The sequence below is a fragment of the Hylobates moloch genome, unplaced genomic scaffold, assembly GCF_009828535.3.
Source record: "Hylobates moloch isolate HMO894 unplaced genomic scaffold, HMol_V3 SCAFFOLD_1, whole genome shotgun sequence".
NCBI classification, from domain to species: domain Eukaryota; kingdom Metazoa; phylum Chordata; class Mammalia; order Primates; family Hylobatidae; genus Hylobates; species Hylobates moloch.
Window position 1 is genome coordinate 124,201,037 of NW_026652276.1, and position 12,647 is coordinate 124,213,683.

Here is a 12,647-nt window from a genome sequence, read left to right on the forward strand (position 1 = left end):
CACTTAAAGTCAGGAGTTCGAGACCAGCCTGGCCAACATGGTGAAACCCCGTCTCTACTAAAAATACAAAAATTAGCCAGGTGTGGTGGCACATGTCTGTAATCCCAGCTACTCGGGAGGCTGAGGCAGGAGAATTGCTTGAACCCAGGAGGCAGAGGTTGCAGTGAGCCGAGATGCCACTGCACTCCAGCCTGGGCAACAGAGCAAGATACTGTCTCAAAAAAAAAAAAAAAAAAAGGAGGGGGAGAAGCCCTGATCAGCAGCTGGCCAGCCCCTAACTCTGATGACCTCACACCCTATCCAGCATTTCATGACGGTTCTGAAGGCTAATCCTGCAATCAAAGTCAACTTAAAGAGTGAGAATCAATGAGAGAGCAAGAGAGGATTACAGCAAGCCTCACCTGCGGAATTCAGGAAAAGACCTGACACTTCATTCACAATAACTCGGTAAGAAAGCTTTTCATCACCACCTTTGACAATGGCGCCGGGGGAGGGGGGTTGGGAGGAAGCAATCCCAAATTGTGCTGAGAGATCATGCTACGATCCCTACCTACAGTCACCCAAAGGAGCATAAACCCGAGAAAACGAGACACTGATGTGCAGCCACAGCAAGGAAACATCACACAGGCCTGTAAAAACCAGAGCCGTGACTAAGAGAATTTTTTCCCCACCATCTTCTCCATAACTCTCAACAGAGGAAAAGCAGGAGGAGATGACAACACTCCTTTTGCAGGTGCCTGCCAGGATAGGGTGACCCAGTGCACAGATGGCAGCCGAAACCCCCACAGTAGGCCAAGCTCAGACCCCCCTTATCACCAAACACAGAAACTAACAAAACATATATACAATAAATCACCAAACTTTCATTAAAAGCTCTCATTTCTGTCTCTCTCCAGCATATGGGAAATTCACCCATATGCAAAATCCAATATAAAATGGTGTAGCAGAACCTGTGGTCCTATAACCTATAACCTCCTCAAACCCACCAGTTTCACCGACGGACAATCGCAGCCAAGGACTACACTAGTCAGTAACCACTCCTGACAAAAGCAGAAATCGGTCGTCCAGGGGCTCCCAGCAGGCCCTGCAGCTGCCTCCCTAATGAGGCTGGGGTTGGACCCTGCCCTGTATGAGCCCCTCCCCACCACCACCATCATGCTCAGCTCTCCAGCATTAGCGGGAAAAGTAAATAAGCAAACAAAGGCCACCCCAAATAAAACAAGTCCTCAAAAAGCAAAACCCAACATTTTTCCTGACCCTGCTGCCTCCTGACAGCCAAGGCTGAGCTTTCTGTTCCTCAGCTTCCTCCTTACCCTTCTTTATTTCATGTTTTATTCCATGCACCCAGGAATAAACAGATATGGAATCAGGAAGCTCTTTCAATAAAAACGAAAACAAAAAACACAACAAAAAGTCTTGCTTTCAGAGAAGTGCACTAATGCTGCCACCACGCCTCTGTCACTCTGTCCCCTGTGTTTCCTGCATCTCATGCACCCTTTGCCAGCTCTCTTTCTTCTACCAGTAAATACAGATGTTCCTCAGGTCCTAGGCATGACTTCTGCTCCAGCATGCATTGGGCTGCACATGTTCCTCAGGTCCTAGGCATGACCTCTGCTCCAGCATGCATTGGGCTGCACAACTTACTAAGCAAACTGGTTGGATGAGCTCTCACCATCTGCACAACAGGCTAACAATCCTTAGAGAAGTGCCACAGGCAATCAATACAATAATCTACATAAAGCTCTGAGCACATGTTTGATACGCTGTGAACAAGCAAAACATATACCAGTTAATTTTATGACTGTATTTACCTTGACAATAAGTTAAAATTTCTCTCTTCTTCCATTGCTGTCTATATATATATATATAATCAGACTGTTTCCTACTCATCACTACCACAGACTAGATAATAAAGTTGGAGCAGCATCCCAGCCTAAGCTCTTCATTCGTGCCCCCAACAGGTGACACACCTGTGAACCAGGCTTAAAGCTCTATAATCTGCTAAAATGCTTCCTCTCTCACTTGGGCTGACTGGACCCACCCCTGCATCCGCCTTCTTCACCTGGAATAGCTCTTCCTTGAGCTATTCCAGGTCCCTGCCCGACCTGGAATAGTCTTCCCTTGACCCAGAGTGGTTCCCCATTGACCTGGAATAGTCCCTCATTTATCTGAACTGGTCCTCTCATAGACCCAGAGTAGTCCCCCGTTGACCAGGAGTAGTCTCTCCCCTTTGACCTGGAATAGGCCCCCTCCCAGGTCCCATTCTCTGCTGTTCAGCACATCCGGTGGTAGGGGAGAGTATGGAGTAAGGATGACTAAAGGTCCTCAGAGTTGGTAATAGTTGGAGCCAGATGATGTATACAGTAGCTTTGTTTACTTTTCTGTTTTTTAATATTTGAATTTTTAAAATATTTTTTGAAAAGGATGAATATATTTTCTGCTTCCTGCCGATTACACTTAAACTGAGGCAAAATATAAAAGCATAAAAAATTAAGATCGCCAATATCCTTACAAGATGATCTGCTCTAAGATGAACCACAGAGGGGACAGAAAGTGCTCCCAGGCTGGGTGCAGTGGCTCACGCCTGTATTCCCAACACTTTTGGGAGGCCGAGGTGGGTGGATTGTTGAGCTCAGGGGTTCAAGACCAGCCTGGGCAACCTGGTGGGACCCCATCTCTACAAAAACTACAAAAATTAGCCAGGTGTGGTGGTTCACGCACGTAGTACCAGCTACTTGGGAGGCTGAGGCAGCAGGTTGCTTGAGCCCGGTAGGTCAAGGCTGCAGTGAGCTGTGATCATGCCATTGCACTCCAGCCTGGGCAACAGAGTGAGACTTTGTCTCAAGAAAAATAAAAACTTTTAAAAAAGTGCTTCCAGGGCCGGGCGCGGTGGCTCACGCTTGTAATCCCAGCACTTTGGGAGGCCGAGGGGGGCGGATCACGAGGTCAGGAGATCGAGACCACGGTGAAACCCCGTCTCTACTAAAAATACAAAAAAAATTAGCTGGGCATGGTGACGGGCGCCTGTAGTCCCAGCTACTCGGAGAGGTTGAGGCAGGAGAATGGCGTGAACCCGGGAGGTGGAGCTTGCAGTGAGCCAAGATTGCACCACTGCACTCTAGCCTGGGTGACAGAGCAAGACTCCGTCTCAAAAAAAAAAAAAAAAAAAAAGTGCTTCCAGAAGCTGGGTGCGGTGGCTCACACCTATAATCCCAGCACTTTGGGAGGGTGAGGCAGGCAGATCACTTGAGGTCAGGAGTCAGAGACCAGCCTGGCTAAGATGGTAAAACCCCGTCTCAAAAAAAAAAAAAAAAAAAAGGCCAGGCATGGTGGCACATGCTTATAATCCCAGCACATTGGGAAGCCGAGACTGGCGAATCACCTGAGGTCAAGAGTTTGAGACCAGCCTGGCCAAGATGGTGAAACCCCATCTCTACTTGAAATACCAAAAATTAGCTGGGCGTAGTGGCAGATGCCTGTAATCCCAGCTACTCAGAAGGCTGAGAAAGGAGAATCGCTTGAATCCAGGAGGCAGAGGTTGAAGTGAGCTGAGATCACACCATTGCACTCCAGCCTGGGCAACAAGAGAGAAACTCCATCTCAAAAAAAAAAAAAAAAAAAAAGTGCTTCCAGAAGAGCTTGCTGGGACTGGCCTGGGCTCAGAAGGCACGTGGCCTTGTGCTGCCCAGGCCCTGGCTCTACAACAGCAGTGAAGACAGGATGTCCCTGAGGCACTTTCGGGCTTCATTCTCCTTAATCCCTGACAAGCTTTGAGCCCCAGGACAAGTTTGGACATGACAGGTAGTTTGCAGTGTGGGGTTCTCATGGGAGAATGGTGGGAAAGGGTCATCTATGATTTGTCAGCCAAGAAATCATGGTAAACTGTAAGTTAAAAACGGCCCTCAAAATTTAGTGATGCAATTTTAGCCATGCAAAAAATCACGTTTCTCTAGCCTCACTAAAAACACACCAGGCTTTGCTTGCCTGTGATTTCCTCTCTTCTGACACTCCCAGGTGACCAGATGGCACATGAATTACTTTTCAATTGTGTATGCTTGACCACTCACTTATTCTCCCAGGCCCTATGATGTACAAGACCCTGGCCTGGAGGTTATGGAAATACAGAGGCATGTGGCCCATGAGCCCAGCTTTTCAGAAGCTTGCATCCCCACAGACATGGATAATCTCACATCAGCCACAGGAAAATGGCTGTCCCTAAACCATTTCTACCTGCTAGCCCCCAAAGCTCATTCCTCCTAAATGATAACTAGCTGTGTCATGGACAGTGACTGAACTCTGAATCCGACAGTGTGGGCAAGCAGCCTGGCTCCATTAGTTGGCTCTTCTCAAAGCTGCCTGTTAGCCAAACTAGTTACTAATCTACCTATGGGAGCTACAGGAAACCAACTCTGAGACAGGAGATTTGCCAAGATAAACCTCTAACCAAGAAGCCCACACCAAATCAACAGGTCCCACAAACCACATGCAACCTACACTGTTATTTCAATGTTGATGTACAGGTCATAAAATTATAGTCTCCACACAGAATTACAGTCTGCACTGGGAAGGATTCTGGGCCCCCCCCCATCCTACAATCCCACCCCTAAAGAGAGACCCTCTGCAGTTAGGCAGTGAAACAGTAGGAACTCCTGCAGGACAAGGAAACCAGGACGGCCCTCTGTAGATGCCTCTTATTGCCCAAGAATCAGTTCTTCCCCAGATCAAGCCCAACTCTGTCCTCCTCTGGCCTTTGCTCTTTTTTTTTTTTTTTTTTTTTTTTTTTGAGATGGAGTTTTGCTCGTCACCAAGGCTGGATGGAGTGCAATGGCGTGATCTTGGCTCACTGCAACTTCTGCCTCCCCGGTTCAAGCAATTCTCCTGCCTCAGCCTCTGGAGTAGCTGGGATTACAGGTACCCGCCACCATGCCTGGCTAATTTTAGTATTTTGGTAGAGATGGGGTTTCACCATGTTGGCCAGGCTGGTCTCAAACTCCCAACCTCAGGTGATCCACCAGCCTCAGCTTCCCAAAGTGCTGGAATTACAGGCATGAGCCATTACACCTGGCTGCCCTTGGCTCTTACCCAGAAGCCAGCATGGAACTTGCACAGACTGGACAGCAATAAATGCTGGTACTGACTCTCGATGGAACGCCTGGACCAGGCTAGGCATCTGGGGAGGCCCTTTGGTTAGAGGTGACACAGCCCCTGCCCTCAATGATGTCACAGTCAAGCAGAAGTAGTAAGACCAGAGTAAAGTAACTGAAATTAAATCCACAGTAAAAACAGCCAATCAATGCTGAAGACACACAGGATGCTCCAAAGGTACACTTAGGGCTCAGCCACCCTGTTCTTCAAGCTGCTGTTCTAAGCAGCAAGAGACAAGGAGAGGAATGAACAGGAGATACAACCTTCTGACTGCTCACAGACTAGCAGAGGAAGGCGACCCTGGAACACCAAAGATAGGGCATGCCAAGGTGCTTCAGAGGAACCTGCCCCTTCTACCTGGGCCTCCAAATCATGAACAGTTTAACAAGCAGACTCTGTGGACTACTTGGAGGCAGGCGTCTCTCTGGCCCTAGTCCTTAGTCTTCAATAGCAGCTACCACAAGTTTCTTTTTTTAATGTCTCAAATAATTTTAATTGATGGGTAAGCCTTCCTAGAAAGTGGAATATTAACACTATTAAGTAAAGAAATGCATCCTTGCACATCTGCTGCAGCCTCCCTCTGCCACTCCTACCCATTCAGCATGGAACGCAGGGTAGCTGCTGTTCTTGCTGAGGATGATGGGGCTTTTCAGAGGTAGTGTTTGCTCAGCTCTCAGCTGCAGGGGGTGGTAGGAAGGACAGCTGGTGCTGGGGGAGAGCTCTCCGCTATTCCAGATACAAAACTGAACAAGAAACCACCTCAGATTTTTGGAAAAGAAGTTGCTTTTGAACACAAAATTTAAGCTGATGGCTGGGTGCAGCGGCTCACACCTGTAATCCCAACACTTTGAGAGGCCAAGATGGGAGGATCACTAGAGTCAGGACTTCAAGACCAGCCTGGGCAACAGGGTGAGACCTCATCTTTAAAAAAAAAACACAAAAATTAGAATATAAAAATTAGCGGGACGTGGTGGCACAAACCTGTAGTCACAGCTACTTGGGAGGCTGAAGTGGGAGGATCACTTGAGCGTAGGAGGTCAAGGCTGCAGTGAGTTGTGATCGCACCACTGCACTCCAGCCTGGGTGACAGAGCAAGACCATCTCAAAACAAATAATAATTATTAATTAAAAAGAAAAAAGCTGAGCGTGGTGGCATACGTCTGTAGTCCTAGCTACCTGAAAGACTGGGGTGAGACAATCACTTGAACCCAGGAGCTCAAGGCTGCAGTGGGCTATGACTGCCCGCTGCACTCCAGCCTAAGTGACTGAGCAAGGCCCTCTTTTTTTTTCTTTTTTTTTGACCTGGAGTCTCACTATACAGCCCAGGCTGGAGTACAGTGGTGTGATCTCAGCTCACTGCAACCTCCACCTCCTGGGCTCAAGCAATTCTCCTGCCTCAGCCTCCCCAGTATCTGGGATTACAGGTGTGCACCACCACACCTGGCTAATTTTTGTATTTTTATAGAGATGGGGTTTCACCATGTTGGCCAGCTGGTCTCAAACTCCTGACCTCAAGTGATCTACCCACCTCGGCCTCCCAAAGTGCTGGGATTACAGGTGTAAGCCACTCCACCTGGGCAAGGCCCTGTCTCTTTTAAATCTAAAAAAAGAAAGAAAATAAATTTAAAGGAAAGTTCTAGTTAAAAAATAAATTGAGGCCAGGCGCAGTGACTCATACCTGTAATCACAGCACTTTGGGAGGCTGAGGCAGGTGGATCACCTGAGGTCAGAAGTTCGAGACCACCCTGGCCAACATGGTGAAACCCCATCTCTACTAAAAATACAAAAATTAGCTGGGCGTGGTGGTGCATACCTGTAGTCCCAGCTACTCAGGAGGCTGAGGCAGGAGAATTGCTTGAACCTGGGAGGTGGCAGTTGCAGTAAGCCAAGATCACACCACTGCACTCCAGCCTGGGTGACAGAGCGAGACTCCGTCTCAAGAAAAAACAAAATAAAATAAATTGAGGGCAGGCACAGTGGCTCACACTGTAATTCCAACACTTTGGGAGGCCAAGGCAAGAGGATGGCTTGAGGCCAGGAGTTCAAGACCAGCCTGGACAACATAGCGAGACCTGTCTCTAAAAAATATTAAAAATTAGCCTGTAGTTCCAGGTTCTCAGGAGGCTGAGGTGGGAGGATCACTTGAGCTTGGGAGGTTGAGGCTGCAGTGAGTTGTGACCACACCACTGAACTCAGCCTAGGCAACAGAGTGAGAGACCCTGTCTGGAAAGAACAAGGGAAATAATTAAATGGTTTTGAATATTTTTAATGTACAGAATCAGGATTCCAGTAAACCATCATGGGTTAACTCACTAGAATGTACTATAGATGGACACACAGAATTTAAAAGGTGAGATTAGCTCAGGCAACCATTCTTCATTCAACATGTATTTGATTGAGCACGCCTGTTCATCACCACCAAATGATCTTTTCACCTTTGAACTTCAGAGACCAAAGGACCAATTCAGTCCCCAGAAGGAAACCAGGCTAAGTGCTATTTCTCTTCCATGAGTGGAGTCTCAGCACCAAGGTGAGGTGTGGGGTCTATCCCAGCCTAAGTCTCTCCTGAAGAAACTGAGGCTGTGAGGGTTGAAGGGACCCGCCAGAGCCCACAGTACGGAGCCAGGAGGAGGGAACACAGGGCTCTGAGTCACCATGCAGCGCTGTGCAAAGACATCCATATGGAATATATGCCACCTCAGATAACTGTACAGAACTTTCTAAACTCACTGTGGAAGATCCCTAGATCCTTACAAATTCTTGCAAAGTTTACGTCTTAAGCTTAAAACAACTCTTAAAGTTGGAAACCTAAAATGTACTTCTGAGTTAAAAAACTAAAACTAAATCTGGCCTACTAGGGCTTACCTACTGAGAATGCCCACCTCACACAAAGCCAAGGCTCAGGCTCTGGGCAAGGCTGGCCCTCGGGTGCCAACTGCGGGTCTTGAGTTTTGTTAGATCTGAAGCTCAACATTATCAGCTCACTTGGGTGAACGGGATCTGGAGTGACTGGGTCTACTCAACAAATTCTCAGAAACTAACTTATAAGTCAGGGCACCTGTTTATTAATTTACAAGGAGAAATGAATCCACTAAAAGAACCAGCAAAAGCAGACTCATGAGACAGTGGCCTCTACTTGGGGACCAAAGTAAATAGTATGGCTATACCTTCCAGCTGCGTTCTCCATGCAAAACATTGAGCTCAGTATTACTCTAGAGAAAGTGCTAAAAAGTCTATAAGGAAGAAAGGGAAGAACATTTAGTCACACTGAGCAGTACCCAGCATGTCTCTGCTACAGGGTTCAGGCATTTTCATTTGTGCAAATTATTTAACCCTTATGAATAAACTACAAGGTGGGTTTATCTAATAAAACAAAACTGCCTCTGAACAAAGATGTTTAAAGTATTACAAAAAGGCCTAGGTATCCTTAAGGCCAACATTCAGTACATCTCATGAGTATTCACTATGCGCCAGACACTGGGGCTGTAGGAGCCACCGTCCCTGCCCCCAGGGAACCCCCAGTCTAAAGAGGGAGACAGACAAACTGCAACTGCACAGCCACATGAGGGCCCAGCAGGAATGAGGGAAAATGACTGGAAGAGGCACCAAACTCAGTGCTCGGGTCTGAGAAGACAGTGGAACCTGGAGCGATGATTTTGTCCAGCTGGACAGTGATAGGCTATAGTCCCAGAATGACACCTGCCATCCCTCATAAATCACACTGCCAAAGGTGCACATCGGAGGCACTACGACAAATCCCCTCCTACAAGCTCCATGACAATTCCTCTGTGGACACCCACATTGCAGCCCTATCTGAATTTCCACAAACTTCCAGCACTCCCGGCAGTGCCAGTTGACAGATTTTTTTTTTTTTTTTTTTAAGTGCTTTGGTGCCTACCAATGGAAAAAGGACCTTTCCTTGGTGCTGGAGAAGCCTAAATGATGAGTATGACATAGCCGGTGTGCACCCACATCTCAGGACACAGCTAATTTCTTTCTTTCTTTTTTTTTTTGAGTCAGAGTTTCACTCTGTCACTCAGGCCGGAGTTCAGTGGCACAATCTCGGCTGACTGCAACCTCCACCTCCCGGGTTCGAGTGATTCTCCTGCCTCAGCCTCCCAAAGAGCTGAGATCACAGGCACGTGCCACCACACCCGGCAAAGTTTTTGTATTTTTAGTATAGACGGGGTTTCACCATGTTAGCCAGAGTGGTCTTGATCTCCTGACCTCCTGATCCGCCCACCTCCACCTCCCAAAGTGCTGGGATTACAGGCGTAAGCCACTGCACCCGACTGATAAAGCGAATTTCAAGGGGAACCAGAGCTCTGCCCACTACTGCCTGTTTGCTTCAGTGAGAAAGGCACAGGCACCTTAGTGCCCACAGGAGGCCACATTGGGGGTGGCCAGGATCCATGCTGGTAGGGTCTTAAGCAGCACCCCACTCGTGTTGCAGGCTTCGTGGATGAAATCCCAGCTTTGGGTGCTCTCTTGCTTGACCATCTCCCTACATCATTTTTCAACCAAGCTCTTGGGTCCCAACTGACCACAAATCCATAGGAAAATTACTTCTCCCTAGAAGATGTAAAACCTGTGGCTTCTTCTTCCTTGAGTCAAGATGGATGAATGCAACAACCTATACACCCCACCTGGATGGGACGACACTTCTCCTCCATACACGCCCCCCTGCCACAGGGTCTCAGACCAGGAAGCCAGCAAATGAACCCTCCACCCACCCCAACATCCCAAAGCAGGGGTCATGGAGACTGGGCTACCCTAGCTCACAATGGGCAAGCCCTGGGAAGCAGCCACGAAAGCCACCCACAGGGGACTCACACCATCATTCTAAATGGCACTTTCCGCACTGGACTTGCACCTACCTCATTCTCCATGGAATACCCTGTGTGAAATTCTGTTTGAGGCATTTCTTTGGAGAGATTCTGGTTCCTCCTCCTCTGCCGATAGCTACTATGCATTCTCTATTCACTTCTGAATTTGTTGAAAAATATGGCCAGATGTTAGCCCTCCCTCTGAAAAAAACATGACTGAACAGGAAGACCAGAAACCACAGCTTCCTTCTGCAAAGCCACTGAAGCTGTTTACAATTTTTTAAAAGTTTAAAAAGCAGGCAGCACCCAGAAACTGTTGGCAAAATCCAAAGTCTGCATGCACAAAAAGACAAAGTAAACCAGCTCATTTTCCCTACTTCCCACAGCACGCGAACCCCACAGACAGCCTCCGTGCATTTCCAGCAGAAACTCTGCAGTCAACGGAAGGACATTAATCTGAAAGTCCACCATTCTGCACATTCAAATGCCAAAGCTAAACAAGCAGACAGAAAGCACTGTGAGGGGCTACCCTTTCCTGGAGACAACAGGCCGTGCTGTTGGTGAAGACCCACGGTACCCGCCTCATACGAAGGGTGGAAATACGTGACAAGGCTGTTCCAGTCACCCTGTTTGCAGTACTTGCTCAAAGGCAGCAAGATCTTTACAGAGATAACTCCATTCCCAGGTGGGGCTTGGGCAGGGCACACCAGGCTCTAAGGGTCCTCAGCCTACAAGTGCCTCTACCTGACTCCAGGACTCATGAGTTTGAGTCAGCAGCACTTTGAAATTAAACAGGGTGCCTCTGGGCAAGCTCACTTCTTCAAGGCAAATTTCCTAATCTAGAAAAGCAGAAGTTGGATCTGTTGCTGGTGATGGCTCTTAGAACTCTGAAAATTCCAGAATGGCTTACAAAAAGGGAAGGCTACTTAATTAAATATTCTGGTTGGCTGGGTGCGGTGGCTCATGTCTGTAATCCCAGCACTTTAGGAGGCCGAGGCAGGTGGACCACCTGAGGTAAGAAGTTCGAGACCAGCCTGGCCAACACGGTAAAACCCCATCTCTACTAAAAACAGAAAAATTAGCCGGGCGTGGTGGTGGGCACCTGTTATCCCAGCTACTTGGGAGGCTAAGGCAGGAGAATTACTTGAACCTGGGAGACAGAAGTTCCAGTAAGCCAAGATAGCACCATTGCACTCCAGCCTGGGTGACAGAGTGAGACTCCGTCTCAAAAAAAAAAAAAAAAAAATCTGGTTAGAGTGACTATATTCACAGATCAATAAATAAACATAACAATTACAATATAATTTTTTAAATATTAGGTTGAACCAAATCAAAGTGATTTTCAACAGTGTTTTGGCTATAAAAATGGTACTTTCATACAGTTCTATTTCATTAACCTATAACAAATAAAGTTTAATATTTCTTGATTCTGAAAAGACTGACTGCTTCAGAATAACAATTTAGTGCTTCAATTATTATTCCATATACCACAGATGTAGAAACTGTCATAAAGTTGGAAAAGCAACATTAGAACTAGATTTGAGTCAATATCCGGTATTAACTGGACTGTCACTTTCTGTCTTTAAAAACCAGAGTAGAGTCACAATTTCAGATTGCTCCTTTCTAAAAGTTGCCTATACAGGGCAGAACCAGCTGACCCTGACCTTCAGGCAGGCTCAAAGGGAAAAAGGCAAACCAGGAGTGAGATACAGAAAGAGGTGCCACTCAGCTGAGCAGCCTCACCTCTATTTTGGCTACTGCAGGGAGGGGAAGGGTTCCAGGGAAATAGACATGACTAAAAAGAAAACCCACATGCTCTGAACACTAGTCAACCCAACCTTCCCTCACAAACACAGTGATCCCCACGGTCAGCATGAGAGAGAAAAGCCAAAGAGCAAATGGGAAGAGACAGGCACAGGAACCTACATTCTAGCTAGTATACTTAGAGACACTTGAGGAGAACTGCATCCATAAAATAAGATTAGACAGCTATGAAAAAGAGAAAACGGCGCGGTGGCTCACGCCTGTAATCCCAGCACTTTGGAAGGCTGAGGTGGGCAGATCACCTGAGGTCGGAAGTTTGAGACCAGGCTGTCCAACATGGAGAAACCCCGTCTCTACTAAAAACACAAAATTAGCCGGGCATGATGACGCATGCCTGTAATCCCAGCTATTCGGGAGGCTGAAGCATGAGAATCACTTGAACCCAGGAGGCGGAGGTTGCGGTGAGCTGAGATCACGCCATTGCACTCCAGCCTGAGCAACAAGATTGAAACTCCGTCTCAAAAAAAAAAAAGAAAAAGAGAGAACACAGAACAAGAAATATATCTTAGAAATTACAAATATGACTGCCAAAATAAAAAATTCATAGAATAATAACAAGGACATAGTGGAGAGCCCAAAGAATGATGTGAAGAAGAACTGCAGGGTTGGCCAGTGCCTGCCTGCTGCTGATGGCCACAGCTGCAAATGTTTTACAGATGAACATTTGCCACCAATTCGATAAAGGGAATCACCAACTTTGAACCCTGATTAAGCAAAATGTTAGCCCCCAAAAAGAATTCCATTCTCAGTAGTAGAACCACATTACAAAAAATTGTACTCAATTATTATACCTTGAATTTCATTAATAAAAAATTTATGAAAATTTGCTTTCTCTCTTATATAAGTACCTAC

The 12,647-nt window shown here is 47.0% G+C and overlaps 1 protein-coding gene across 1 annotated transcript in view; it reads right to left on the reverse strand.

Annotated features, from left to right (window-relative positions):
* Positions 1–12,647, reverse strand: part of CCM2 (CCM2 scaffold protein) — a 40,857-nt gene that overhangs the window by 2,076 nt on the left and 26,134 nt on the right. The window lies entirely within an intron of this gene.